Raw genomic sequence first — 14,636 nt, 5'->3', positions numbered from 1 at the left:
TAGTTGTGTAGCTTAATCTCTCTGTAGGCAAAAACAGATGCCACATGTGGAGAGATCTTAGTTCATCCAAAATTAAGCAGCCCGCCTGACTTCCCAAAAAGAAATGTAACACTGGTCTAGGCGCTTTACCATGAATTGGGAGTTATTTAAGTTTATGTGTTAATCAGACAGGCTTCTTAATTAGGTTAACTGTCACTTTAAGGACAACCCATAAGTCAGTTAAACAAGAAAGCTGATGTTACCATGATGGACATGGGAGCCAATGGACCAGGACTTCTTTACAGCCCTTGGGAAGAGGGTAAAAGACAAACCAAAGTCATACTTTTATTTCATAATTAAATATTTCATTTATTTTTCCTCCTAGCCTCTAAAAACCAATCGCCATATAATTACCAAAACATCAAAGTTTTGGTTTAATATTTAGAACGCTCTAACAGCAAATTATTTAACATGTTAACTACTTTTTATTTAGACTTGTTTTTATTTATGCACCTACAGTCGAACAGAAAGTTCTCCGTATAGCTACTCACCTTTTTTTCACGTGTCTTGGACACATATTGCACTGGAAAAATCTCCAATCTGCTGTGATACTGGCAAGCTGTAAAGAAAAATGAACAAATTAAGTTAGTACAAACCATTGCAATGTAACCGTATAAACCCAGAGAGAGGGTATTGTATGCATTTCTCTTTGAAATATAAAACCAGAAGTAAATGCACATCATAATTTCCCTGGATTATTCCGAAGCCCCAAAAACTCCAATGTAAAATGAGTCAATTAGGCAAGTAAAAGACATTTTCAACTAATATAACGTTAATAGTTTTATATTTGTTATCAGGCCTGTAATGTACTAAACTAGCAATAAGAAGATATTATATTGTGGGCCAAAAAGCTATTAGATTAGGATTAGTTACGAGTTTAGGAATTATTATTTAATTATTTTTGAATTAAAAATACTTCATAGCATTTTTCCTACCATCATTATTGTTTTGGCTTCTTTTCCTTTTCCTTTTCGCTGAAATTTTGACAGCTGACTTCCTGTATAGAGAAACAAAAAACATGTGTAAATTGCAATAGAGGTGTGTGGTGTCTGCCTTGCAAACCAAGTGAATACTTTCGAGTACACCGCAATGCAGGACAATCTGTTGACACTTTCTCTGATGACTTCACCATTGGGCATTGCCACATTGCTTTATGGCACACCGGATGCCAAACTGCTGCCATACAAATAATTCCACGTTATAAGAAAAAGTAGAAAGAGAGCAACTTGTGAAATACCATCTGACTTCTGAGTCTAGTGTGGTGTGCTACTTCTTTTTGTACATGGGCACATTCTTTACCATTCTGTATCTCATATTCTACATAGTCAAGATTGCCCTTAATGCTCTGCCTCTTCTATTCTGTATTGACACTTACCTGTTTGCTGCTACTACTTTCTTCTTCGCCTCAATCTCTTTTTCCCCCATTTCTTCTGCCTGTTCTCTCTGCTTGTCTGTCTCCATCAGTCCCAACTCTTCGAAGTCTTCCTGTCCCTCCATCTCTCGTCTCTCCACTTGGTCTTCCTGTACCTCTATCTCTCCTCTCTCACTCTCTCCTCTCTCTTCCTGTACCTCTATCTCTCCTCTCTCTTCCTGTACCTCTATCTCTCCTCTCTTCACTCTCTCACTCTCTACTCTGTCTTCCTGTGCCTCTATCTCTCCTCTCTCTTCCTGTACCTCTATCTCTCCTCTCTCTTCCTGTACCTCTATCTCTCCTCTCTCTTCCTGTACCTCTATCTCTCCTCTCTTCACTCTCTCACTCTCTACTCTGTCTTCCTGTGCCTCTATCTCCATCTCCTGCATGTCCCTCCTCTCAGTTTCTCCTATTTCACGTTGCCCCCCGTGTCCTCTCTGGTCTTCACCATCTATTTCTCTTTCTGCCTCATCTTCTTCTCCTGTCCTCTCTTGCTGCCCCACCTCCTCTCTTTCAAGATCACATGCTGTGATAAAAAATAAAACAAAAGACATTTAAGATGCAGTATGTGGTTCAAAATGTGAGTAACCAAAGAAATATAAAAAGTTTAAGACAAAAGATAAGTAGAACAAAATTACCCACCACCAGCAATCTAGATTGTGTGAAAAATTCTCTGTACTGACATTTAAAACCGATCCAACTGGATAGCTACACAATACAGGATCAATCTTAATAGAGAGTCATGAATGTACTGATGTTGTGATGTGACCTACCTTCTAACAAACCTTCAAATAGGCACAATATCTTTTCCATGACCGCATGCGCTACCACTGGCAGCTCAAAGGGGCACTGGAGCTGGGCCATCCACTTTTTTTTTGTGGTCTGTACGTTCCCCACAGCAGGAGGGGAAAGTACCCAAGGGCCTTCAGTTTCTCCACCTTAACATAGAAAAACAATAAGCAAACACACAGAGATTTCTAAGACAGGGTTACAAAGGCAAGAAAGACGTTATTATTATTATACACATACAAGCTGTCTTTAAAAAAGTTAGTATGGGTTTTTATAAGGGTGAATGTCCTTTCTGGAGTAACTGAGGCATATGCAAATGTTTCTTTTCCTGTAAGAAATCAAACTTTCTCTCTAAAAGATTCTGTACTGCCCCTGCATCAGCAAGTGACTTAACCTACTCTACTGCAGGACCACACTGTAAAAAAATATCCAAATTTTACAGGAAATAACTGATTTGTCCTGTAGTTGCTGATGGCATGATATATATATATATATATATATATATATATATATATATATATATATATATATATATATATATATATATATATATAGTTAACCGCAAGAGATTTACATTTTATAGAGAACGTTACACAATAATCACCTTGGAAGTACCTGTAAAATAGGCCTAATTGTTTTTTGTAAAACACTTATGAATTAGGATATTTTTTATATAATTTAACAGTTTTTGTTTGGCAAACGCTTCTGCCAGTCATTGACCATTTCTTTTTTAACGATCTTTAACCAATATTTTCATTAATGGTAAACGTTTGGCACCCTGTGCTGCCATGCATTTCACAGGTTTGTTTTACAGTGCAGTGAACCTAAAGAAAAACATCTTAGTGTAAAGTTGCCTTGGATACTGGGGCTGAATGAATACAAGTTGTAGGCAGGGCTAAATTCTGTGTATTGTTTTAATATTTATGTATGGACGAGCTCATTATTATCTGAAATATTGCAAATGCAGTTGGGTTGATGACATCATGACACATAACTGCATGACATTACCATAGTTGCTGCTTTTTTGCACAATGTAAATACAATTCTATATTTCTGTAATGTTGACAGGAACCTGAAATGCCTGACCAAAAGAGAAAGACAAAATGTTTATTACCAGAAGGGCACTGTTGTCAAAAATCTTTGCCTGATTGCGGGACTTTTTAACTTTTTGTGCCCATTCCTTGGCTCTGGTCCGGAACCCTTTCATACGGGCCGTCTGCCTGGACTTCATGTCCAGCAGCTTCCCACACTGAGTAAGGGAGAGAGACAAGAGAGAGCAGTATGACTCACAGGAAAAAAAATTAAATATCTAAACTGTGGTCCAGTTGATCAAGTATTGCAGATGTTCTAGCCCTCTATTTACAAGGACCTAAATAATAACTTGGATACCAAGTTTATGCAATTTATTGAACAGACAGACTAAATATGCAGTTGAGTTAATGCACCGGCACATTTTAATAATATTAAAGGCATAATGCTAAAACCTAGTTAGGTATCCATATTTTAATGGAAAATACGAATGTCCATTATCTGGCCACAGACATTATAACTTAAAGGGATAGTTCACCCAAAAATAAAAATTGTCATAATTTACTCACCTTCAAGTTGTTCCAAACCTGTATGAGTTTCTTTCTTCTGCTGAACACAAATGAAAATATTTTAAAGAATGTTGGTAATCAAACAGTTGAAGCACCCATTGACTTCCATAGTATTTTTTTTTCCTACAATGGAAGTCAATGGGTGCTCCAACTGTCTGGATACCAGCATTCTTTAAAATATCTTCTTTTGTGTTCAGCAGAAGAAAGAAACTCATACAGGTTTGGAACAACTTTGAGGGTGAGTAAATTATGACAATTTTTATTTTTGGGTGAACTATCCCTTTAAGTTGTCATTATTGTATGCGCTAGTGGAGATGTTGCCATTTTCCACAGTTGAGATTCACCGCAATACAAAGTACTGTCAGTAATAGACAGATTCAATGTCAAATATGTAGCATTGTAAGAGGATGTTATTTAAAGGAACCAATAGTCAAAAATTCAATAACAACAGGTACCTTTCCATCGGGTGGGAAATGTAACATTGTGAAACATTTACAAATTTGTAGTGTAACAAAACAAAACTCTTTCTGTCTTTTGTATGATTAACTTAATGTCTCCACTGCAAACTCCTGTTTTATTGTCACTCTATTGCATGGGCAACAAATACTGAGATATTTAATGCCAATAAAGTTTATTTTAATTTGGACTTAATGGCCCTCATTTATCATTCTTGCATAGAAACGGGCGTATATGTTGGCGTAAGATTATGCTTACACTCCTCTCACCGCCTGATTTATGAAGCTGTGCGTACCTTTGAAATCCAGGTGTACGCAATACCTGCCCTTGATAAATCCCGCGGCTGAAAACGATCGTCATTAGAATAACACGCCCCTATATATTCAAGTCTCCGCTTCCCCCACGTCCTCATTTTACGCCATGGACACACGGAAGACGGCAAAGAAGAGAAACTTCTCTGACGTGGAGCCGAAATGACCTATCACAATGCAATATTTTACAGCACGTCTTCTGAATTAGCATTCAATTTCGAATCACGTTACATGTATTGGGGTGTACAATAGTGATGATGATGATGTGATGTGGAGTAGGCCTACCATTCATTCACATTAATAATTGCATGACAATTTGTAATATGCTTCTTATTATTAGTATGATTTGTATTATTAATGACGCTTATTGTTATTTAGAAGAAGAATGTCATTATTATTATTTGTATTATTATTATTATTTAAAAGAAGAAGAATGTATTTTTTATTATTTTGTCAGTCTGAATTATTTGTTGGTCATTGAAAGCCTTTCGTTACCGAACCCAGTCCGTGCGCACCTGCCGGGCCTAACCATGAAACGTCAGGGTAAAGCGCACAGGCTCGCAACTGAAGGAATACATATGCTTACAAATCAAATGCTTTGGTAAAGTCACACAAATTAAACATTGAAGTCCATGTTGCACAAAAATAAACACTGAAGTAAATAATTACTATGTTTTTGTTTTTTTGTTTTACAGTGGGTCATAATATATCATATCTTTTAGTTTGTCAGTGCATTTTATGGTGTTAGGAATTGTTTTTCTGCGCATTTCCGCACTAACTCAAAACGTGCGTACATGTACACCACCTCCTGAGCTGGCGTAGGATTTGAGCGTGCTATACGCCAACGTCCATTTTGATAAATTTCAAAGTCACCGTGGTTTTGGGTGTACGCTGGAAATTTGGTGTACGCACTTTTGATAAATGAGGGCCAATGACTCTGGCTTTAATGCATGAAAATGGGGGTTAGCAGTTAGACAATTAGTTAGACAGTTCAATAGCCTATTGTACATTATTTACCTTGGTGCATCTTCTATTGGCACAATTTATCTTTTCCAGGCAATGGGTGCACTGTCGAAGAGTTGATCCACCTGGCATTTTCACTACAAACAAAACAAAAATAAATTATAATTATCGGCATGCCACGTAACAAAATATTTAATTTTGTGGGAGGACCTAATGTGAGCATATCCTATGCCTTTCCAATGTCACTATAAAGATAAAAAACGACATAATTTTTTTTTATTGTCGTCCACCATGGATAAATTGTGTTGGACCTAGGGATGGGTGACATAGAACACATCAGACAAACTGCATATAACTTAAGTAATCCAATTGATGTTAATGATATTGAACTGCAAGGTAAAGTAAGTGTGTGATATCAAAGTAAGTATGAGTAGCAATTTACACAACACACATTAGAGGGTAATATCTTAATTTAAGATATTAAAATACCAACTTATTTTATGGTAATGACAAGTAACTTTTGTAATATTAATGTGTACATTTTTGGTAAAAATGTGTAATTATAAGCATTATAACAGTACTACATCAATGTAGGAATTGTGCACTCATTGAATAATTGAATGTAATACTTTGGAAGCATTGGCTTACTACTAGTCCTTTCCTTCTCTAATTAATAGAACTTCCAAATTCTTGAGGACAGATGAGGTTGGGTGACAGTACTGCAGTGGTGGAGGAAGTACTGAATCTCAGTACTTAAGTAAAAGCACAAATAACCAGAGACATTTTTACTTTAGTAAAAGTAGAAGTACCACAATGACAACCCTACTTAAGTAAAAAGTATAAAGTACCTGATTTTAAATGTACTTTAAGTATTAAAAGTAAAAGTACTTGCATAACAATTTATTCTCTTAATGTCTATATTCTAATGATTAATAAAACAGTTAATTCTAACTCATTCAACCTAATACTCATATAATGTTCAATATGATGGAAAAGCAGTTATATTTTAAGTTTGTCACCATTTCTGAACAAGCTTGCAATTAGGCATATAGCCTACACATCAAGCTTACTATATACCCTTACTATATACGGTATATATATATATATATAAACACATATTATGTTAAAACGCTGTATATGACGGCGTTTGCTGTAAATTCATTTATGGCGTAATTCTGAACCTCTTGGCTTGCCATGCCATACTAATCACATGCACCCCACATCACTACTAAAACGACCAACGCGTTTCATGTAAAAACTAATTTTCGCGTATAAATTGCACGATAAACACCCTGCATGCTATAGAGACGCATTTAGTGTGACCGGGTTGATATGGCAACCAAACTTCACTGGTGAGACAAACGTGCGATGAACGGACGGTCAGGATGACGTTTTGGCAGGGAAAAACTGATCAGAAAATTTAACGAAAATGTAACAGAACGTTGTAGAAATGTAGTGGAGTAGAAAGTATAATAATTGCTGCAAAATGTAACGAAGTAAAAGTAAAAAGTATGCACTATTTATTCTACTTAAGTAAAGTACAGATACGCGAAAAATTTACTTAAGTAAAGTAACGAAGTATTTGTACTTTGTTACATTCCACCACTGCAGTACTGTAACCCAATAACTATTGTAAAATAATGGGAATGACACAATGGGAATGGCAGAATAAAGTCAGGCTTGATACCTTAATATTCTTTTGTTTTTCTGCTGGAGACAAAGACTCTAATCTAAATCGTGCTCAAATTTTCTTTAGGTAAAATGCACTATATGTGATGCCATTAGAAATCAAATATCCCGGGAATTGAAGCCTAATCCAACCCTACTGTATCATGCCTCTGCAAGCAACTAGTAATGCCAATTATTCCAATGTGCCTGTTATTCTAGCAGATCTCAGATCGGCTGGTATAGTGAATGTAACGTTAGGCCGTATGATCCGAAATACTGATCTGGTGTCAGCATCCACGTGTAATATAACGTTAGAGCGATAACAGGGACACCACACCAAAGTTACATATAACGTTAACATTTAGATGCAGCATGGAGTATATAACGTTACATACCATTTCTACAGGCACGATTTATAACGTTAGCCAATAAACGGTTTGTCCTGTTGCCCAGAATTTGGGAATAAATCCGGTTTAGGAGTCCATGCGCACTAATTAGTCCACATTATTGACCCCTGGGGGGTCCCGTAGGCTAACGTTACCACTTTAGCTAAAAACGTTAGCAAACACTAATTCAGTCTGCTGATTTGTAGTGCTGTCATCAGCCATGTCTAACAGCTGAAGACCTGTTGAGCATCCGAGTGCGCAATTCACCTTCACTCGCGTGCAGGAAAAACAAACGAAACGCGGTTCAGTGCTGTTTATCCTCTTGCAGGATTTTATTAGCAAGCTTCACTTGAACATCACATCAGTTCACATGTTCTCTCAACTTAGAAACATGAGACGTAAAGAAAAACGTAACGTCATCACGTACATAACCGTATACCTTCAAATAAAACAATACGGGTAGTCAATACCGTAATACAATGTATAAGGGTGCAATACGTTTAACACCCCCACTCACTCTTAGCCCATTGTATTTTCTATAACATCAAATTAAACATAAAATAAAATTTTCTCCTTTACATAAATTGAATGTATACAAAACATTTTTACACTTTTAAGTTCCAAACATATCCCAACTAAACCTCTTTAACTTCTGCTTGGTGGCTGGCTTTGTCATTATGTCAGCAACCATTGTCTCTGTAGGACAATATTCCAAAATAACTTTGCCATCATTTACAATTTCTCTTATGAAATGGTATTTGATATCAATGTGCTTGCACCTTTGCCTACAGATTGGGTTTCTGGCTAGTGCAATGGTACCTTGGTTGTCTTCGAACACCTTTGTTTGTGCATATTTGTATGTGTCCATACCCTTAAGCAACTGTTCTAGGTAGATACATTCCTGCATGGCTGATGCCAAAGATATGTACTCTGCTTCGCAAGTAGATAACGCTACTGTCGGTTGTTTTCTGGTTTTCCATGAGATCAAAGAGCTTTCTTCACTCAGATTAACACAGTACCCTGAAGTACTACGTCTGTCTTTTGTGTCAGATGCCCAGTCGGCGTCACTATACACTCTCAGACCTAGCCTCTCTGTATCATTTCTCCTGAAGCATAATTGCTGTTCTGCTGTACCTTTAAGGTACCTGAACACATGTTTAACTGTGTTCCAGTGCTGTTCTGTTGGTTCAGCAAAATACTGAGATAATTTACTGACAACAAAACTTAGGTCTGGTCTTGTACAAGTGGACAAGTATATTAAACTTCCTACTGCCTCCCTGAACATCTTTGGCTCTTTCATTTTTTCTGCATTTTCTGTAAAATCAAGTTTTGGTTCACATGGCGTTTCCCTTGATTTACAGTTCTGCATGTTGAAACGATCTAGTATTCTTCTCACATATCTTTCCTGTGACATTTTAACTAGACCCTCTGCTTGTTCAAAATCTATGCCCAGGAAGTGTCTCAACCTTCCCATGTCTTTCATTTTGAACCTTTGTGTGAGCATTTCTTTTACACTTTCCAGAACACTTTCACTGTTAGCAGCTAGGATTAAATCATCAACCCATACTATCAGGATTACTTTCTCATCTGGCTTTTCTTTAGTGTATACGCAATTGTCAGCTGGGTTCTGTGTAAAACCGTTCTCAGTCAAACATACATGTAACAAAGCATTCCAGTTCCTACCAGATTGCTTAAGGCCATAGAGAGATTTTTTTAGCATGCATACTAATTTTTCATCCTTTTCAGATTTTTGCTCATAACCCTCTGGTTGTTCCATATAGATTTCGTGATCTATAGGTGCATGCAAGTAAGCTGTCTCGACATCCATTTGGTGCAAGATGAGGTTTTCCTGTGCTGCTTTTTGCAAAACTATTCTCACACTTGTCATGTCAGCTGTTGGGGAGAATGTCTCATCATAGTCAGTCCCTTGTTTCTGACTGTATCCTTTCGCCACAAATCTTGCCTTGTATTTTTCAGATCCGTCAATGTCTCTTTTAAGTCCGTAAACCCATCTTCCTCCGACTGGTTGTTTTCCTGGTGGTAGTTTAGTGAGTGTGAAGGTCTTGTTCTCTTCCAATGATCGCATTTCTTTGTCCATAGCATCCTTCCATTGCTTGGATTTTGTTGATGTTATGGCATCCTGGTAGGTTTGAGGTATATCACATACTGCCCTGTAGCAAAAATCTATGCATGTTTGCAGTTTGTCTTCAGCATCCTCAGTTTCAAAATCATGTAGGTAAGCTGGCTTCTTCCTGGTTCTTGGGGGGTTCTTTCTGATCTCGGATTCTGTAGCTCTACCCGATTGATTGGGAGCAGCCTGTTCGGGCAAAGTCTCTGAAACAACACTTTGAACACCATGATCTGGTTCATCCTCCACATTATCGGCGGCACTGACTTCACTGCTGAAGATATTTGGATCCATGTCTTCACATCTTGTGTATGTCTCAGATGTTCGTTTTTCTCTTTCACTGGTTGTCTGTGTTGTGAACTTCACCAATCTGTGTTTTTGGACTTTTCCGGTGTTAGGGTAGTATACTAGATAGGCGGGGCTGTTCTTGTCGTAGCCTATAAAAACACCTTGTTCGCATCTTGAGTCCAGTTTGCTCTTCTCTTGTTTGTAAGCAAAACATATTGATCCGAATTTCTGCATTTTTGAAACATCTGGCTTTTTCCCTATGAATAACTCATATGGCATTTTCTTTGTGCGTCTACTGTAACACCTATTTCTCACGTAGGCTGATGTTTGCATTGCGTAGTTCCACAACTCATCTGGCAACTCACTCTCTATCAGCAAGCATCTGCTCATATCAAAAAGTGTTCTCCATCCTCTCTCCGCTGTGCCATTCTGATGTGGCGAATAAGGTGCAGATGTTTCATGTCTAATCTTACTCCTTGTCAACAGCGTTTGGAAATCTCGACTCATGAATTCAGTGCCGTTATCTGAACGGATACACTTGGTTTCTCCATAAGGTGCAATGTCAGCTAAAAACTTCTCAGTAGCTTGTATTGTGTCACCTTTAGTTTTCAGGAAGTACACAAACATCGTACCTGAATAGTCATCTGTAAATGACTGTGCATATCTGTGTCCTTCTTTGCTCTGTGTTGGCATGGGACCGGCCAGATCCGTGTGAATCAGTTCCAGAGGTTTCTTTGCTTTTCTGTCTGGCTCCCGGTTTCTGGTCTGCGTGAATTTTCCTTTTGTACACACTTCGCATAACTGTTCCGGTCTCATTTTGTTTCCTCTTATCTCCATGCCTCTTACTACACCTTGTAGCTTCTGTACATCTTCATGGTTACAATGTCCCAAAATTTCATGCCAGGTTTGTAAATCATGACACACTTTGCACTGGTCAACGCCCTCTTCTAGTGTTGGTAAATAGTACAAGTTTCCACTTTCATGTATATCAAACCTGCTTCCGTCTTTGGTAATTAAGTGGCTGTCTCCCTTTTTGAAAATGACTGTTGCTCTTCCATTTGTTGCTCTAGCTACCGAGAAAATGTCATGTGGGTATGAAGGCATGTATAGTGCGTCCCGTAGCTGTGCAGTGTGCTGCTTTCCAGCATCATCTATGAGATAAATCACTGCCGTTCCTCTTTGTTGCGCCATTCCACTGCACTTCGTACCGTCGGCTAATTCTACTGAATGAGTCTCTGGTTGAAATGAGTTATCAAAACTTCTGAATTTTGTGATGTCACTCACAATGTGAGACGTCGCTCCAGCGTCTACCATGATGCCTTTCATCTTCACTTTGTTCTGCGGTTTTTCATATTCTGAGTGTTCAGCTTTGAAGAGATGATCTTGGTCATTAACGTGTTCTTCTTTAACCTTTCTGACGCCATCTTGGTCGCCCTTTTTCTTGCACAGGAACTCCGCGTGTGTACTATTTTTACAATGACTGCACCACACTCTCTTGTAACACTTTCTCGCTCTGTGTCCCTTTATTCCACATTTGTAACATGTCACATTTGTGTCTTCCTCTTTTCTTTCTTTTGTGTGGTACCTGAGAGGACCTTTTCCTTGTCTCGTCTGCGTCTTCATCACATTATCTGTGGATTCAGTTACTTTCATTTTCTCCGCCTCTTCGTAAATTCGCAGTCTTCTCTTAAAATCTGTGAACGTAACGTCGTCCTCATTCTGTGTTATGTGGACGGCTAGCGGTTTGAAAATATCTGGTAATCCACAGGGAATCATTGCTATGGTTAATCCATCACTCATGGCTTCTCCAGCATCTCTCAGTGCTGTGATGATGTTTTCTGCTCTTATCAAGTAGTCAGTAACACTCTCGTTGTCTGCCATGCGTAGCTGAGTTAACGATGTGTACATATTTATTATCCGTGGCTTGCTTTTCCCAGAATAATGCTCTTTCAGTATTTTAAGGGCTTTCCTGCCATCGTCAGCAGCTTCATGTCTTATCAGTGATAGGCTTTTATCATCTATCAGTCTTACAAGTTCAGCATAACAATCAGCATTCTTCCGTCTGTCTTCGGCTAGCTGTTCCGCGTTAGCATCAGTGGGCTCATGCAAGATAGTTTCTTTTAACTTTAGAGTGTGTAAACAGCTTAAGAATCTCGTTTCCCAAAGATCATATTTGTCTTCGGATCCATCAAACAAAGATTGATTTGCTAGGACTCCTACCGCTCTGTTTGCCATCTTCCCGCCGACTTTTCTTCTTAGGTCACTTCAGTTAGCTGCTTCTCTAGCTTCATAGAACGCGTAACGTTGATACGGCGCGTCTGTCTTTACTCACGCTCGTTTGTTTCCGTGCCTGGGCCCATAACCTGTTGAGCATCCGAGTGCGCAATTCACCTTCACTCGCGTGCAGGAAAAACAAACGAAACGCTGTTCAGTGCTGTTTATCCTCTTGCAGGATTTTATTAGCAAGCTTCACTTGAACATCACATCAGTTCACATGTTCTCTCAACTTAGAAACATGAGACGTAAAGAAAAACGTAACGTCATCACGTACATAACCGTATACCTTCAAATAAAACAATACGGGTAGTCAATACCGTAATACAATGTATAAGGGTGCAATACGTTTAACAAGACCCATGTCAAAACATGATTAAAAACAGTTTTTTATTTATTTCAAACTGCAACAGGCATACAGTAGAAGTTAGCTTAGGCTAATGTCAATGGTAGGATACCAGCTGTGCTAACGGAGCAGCTCACGGTTCCACTAACAACTAATTTTAACGCATTACGCTGCCATTTTGACACATGGGCATGGCCCCATGTAACAGAAACACTGAAATAATTAAAATAATACAGTGATCTCATTACAAAAAAAAACAAAAAAGATTGCTGCCCTTACCTGTTTGAAGGTGTAACGGTACGCGCATAAGGTGAACTGGGCGAACTGAGCCTCGCTGGTGACGTCATTGCCGTTGAAGGTGATGCGTGGTATTTAGACGCATCTGCTCTCCACCGAAGTTAATGGGAAGGATTGGCGTATCATATGCACGCAAAATTGGACTTTGGCGTATGCATTACACGCAATTTGAGAGTGTAAAGTCGTGTTATTTATACGCAGATTGATGAGAACGGGTTGAAATAGAACCGACGCCTAACTGCAACGGGAGTGTTCTCTGGCTAGAGCGCAGAACAGCGGAGTTTGTATGGACCGAAGTGCATGCCTGAGCTTGTGTTTTGGGTTAAGCTGCGTTGCTTTGACATTGTGGAAAATAGAATAATAGAAACAAAATGTATTAGCCTTTTACCCGTTATTATCAATCTAAATTAATCTCGTTTTTAATTTAACTTAATTTCGTTTTTCTTTATTTACATTTTGTTTTTTCTTTATTTAAGTTTCATTTTTCTTTATTTAAATTTCGTTTTTTCTTTATTTAAGTTTCATTTTTCTTTATTTAAATTTCGTTTTTCTTTATTTAAGTTTCGTTTTTCTTTATTTAAGTATCGTTTTTCTTTATTTAAATTTATTTTTTTCTTTATTTAAATTTCGTTTTTCCTTATTTAAATTAATTTTTTTCTTTATTTAAATTTCGTTTTTCTTTATTTAAATCTACCCTTTACTGTGTCAGTAATTTGTTAGTCAGAAAAATATTAGACTACCTTAAAAGTACTGCTTAATTTAACAGACCTGTGTGTGTGTGTTTTATATCATAGTGGAGTGTCCGTTCTCGGAGCATATAAACCCTGCCCGCGTGAGGTGCGCTGCTTCCCGCTCGCGCTGTTCTGTAGCTGACTAAAAGTTTATTAATTCTGAATGTGTCGCGTCTCGCGTGTCCATCTATTTTGCACCAAATGCAACACTGCACTCCCTTGTGAAGTCGGTTGGATGAACGGTTCTCGAAATAATCAAAATGCAAAAAGACAGACCAACACAGAGATTCCTGCCTTTATTAGTGAAAAGAATATGTTCAGCCCCCTCTCGCCGAAGCTTCGAATATTCGATGTTCATTACTACCGAAGCTTCGAAGCTCAAAAAATGGTATTCGGACCAGCCCTAGTTGAAATAATGACTCAATATCTCGAAATAGAAAGTTTTCTTTTTTCACTGCACCATTTGTTTCAGGGCTGCAAACACAGCCTGATTAGGTTAACGTTAATTGATTCCAGAAATAATATTTGGCGGTGCTTTGGTCTTTACTAGCCCGCCCTAGCGCCGCCCATTATTACCAATATTAAACACACATAAATATATATAACTTAAATGAGATATATAATAGTGTTGTAAACCCCCAAAAACATGAAGACAGTGTTAGTTATGATCAAATCCCAAATTAAAAAGGTACAATAGTGAGATGATAGAATTCAGCCTAACTATTAGGTTAATAGCCAGTCGTTGATCCAGACGTTGATCCAGACGTTGATCCACACGTACGTTATCCAGACGTTATCCACACGTTTATCCACACGTACGTTATCCAAACGTTGATCCACACGTTTATGCACACGTACGTTATCCAGACGTTTATCCACACGTTTACCCACGCGTACGTTATTCAGACGCAAAGTAAAAACAATCATTTTTCAGCTACGTCGCCGCGGACT

General features: G+C 38.1%; 2 long non-coding RNA genes across 3 annotated transcripts; both read right to left on the bottom strand.

Moving 5' to 3' along the window:
* Nucleotides 1-530: 530 nt before the first annotated feature.
* LOC143741484 (uncharacterized) lies at nucleotides 531-2,037 on the bottom strand. Its single transcript, XR_013205073.1, has 4 exons — nucleotides 1,609-2,037; nucleotides 1,415-1,566; nucleotides 975-1,036; nucleotides 531-598 (listed from the first exon to the last, which is right to left on the bottom strand). It is a non-coding gene; the product is annotated as an uncharacterized LOC143741484 (long non-coding RNA).
* A 1,189-nt stretch (nucleotides 2,038-3,226) lies between these two features.
* On the bottom strand, nucleotides 3,227-13,133 carry LOC143741485 (uncharacterized). 2 transcript variants are annotated; one of them, XR_013205075.1, is made up of 4 exons: nucleotides 12,937-13,133; nucleotides 5,622-5,704; nucleotides 3,405-3,488; nucleotides 3,227-3,311 (listed from the first exon to the last, which is right to left on the bottom strand). It is a non-coding gene; the product is annotated as an uncharacterized LOC143741485 (long non-coding RNA). The 2 variants fall into 2 exon arrangements; XR_013205074.1 differs by lacking the exon at nucleotides 3,227-3,311 and having other exon boundaries at nucleotides 3,354-3,488; nucleotides 12,937-13,130.
* Nucleotides 13,134-14,636: the final 1,503 nt, after the last annotated feature.

Source organism: Siphateles boraxobius, unplaced genomic scaffold (genome assembly GCF_051911475.1).
Source record: "Siphateles boraxobius isolate OS27281-9 unplaced genomic scaffold, OSU_SipBor_1 19, whole genome shotgun sequence".
Lineage (NCBI taxonomy): Eukaryota > Metazoa > Chordata > Actinopteri > Cypriniformes > Leuciscidae > Siphateles > Siphateles boraxobius.
This window is presented reverse-complemented; position numbering and strand designations above follow the sequence as displayed.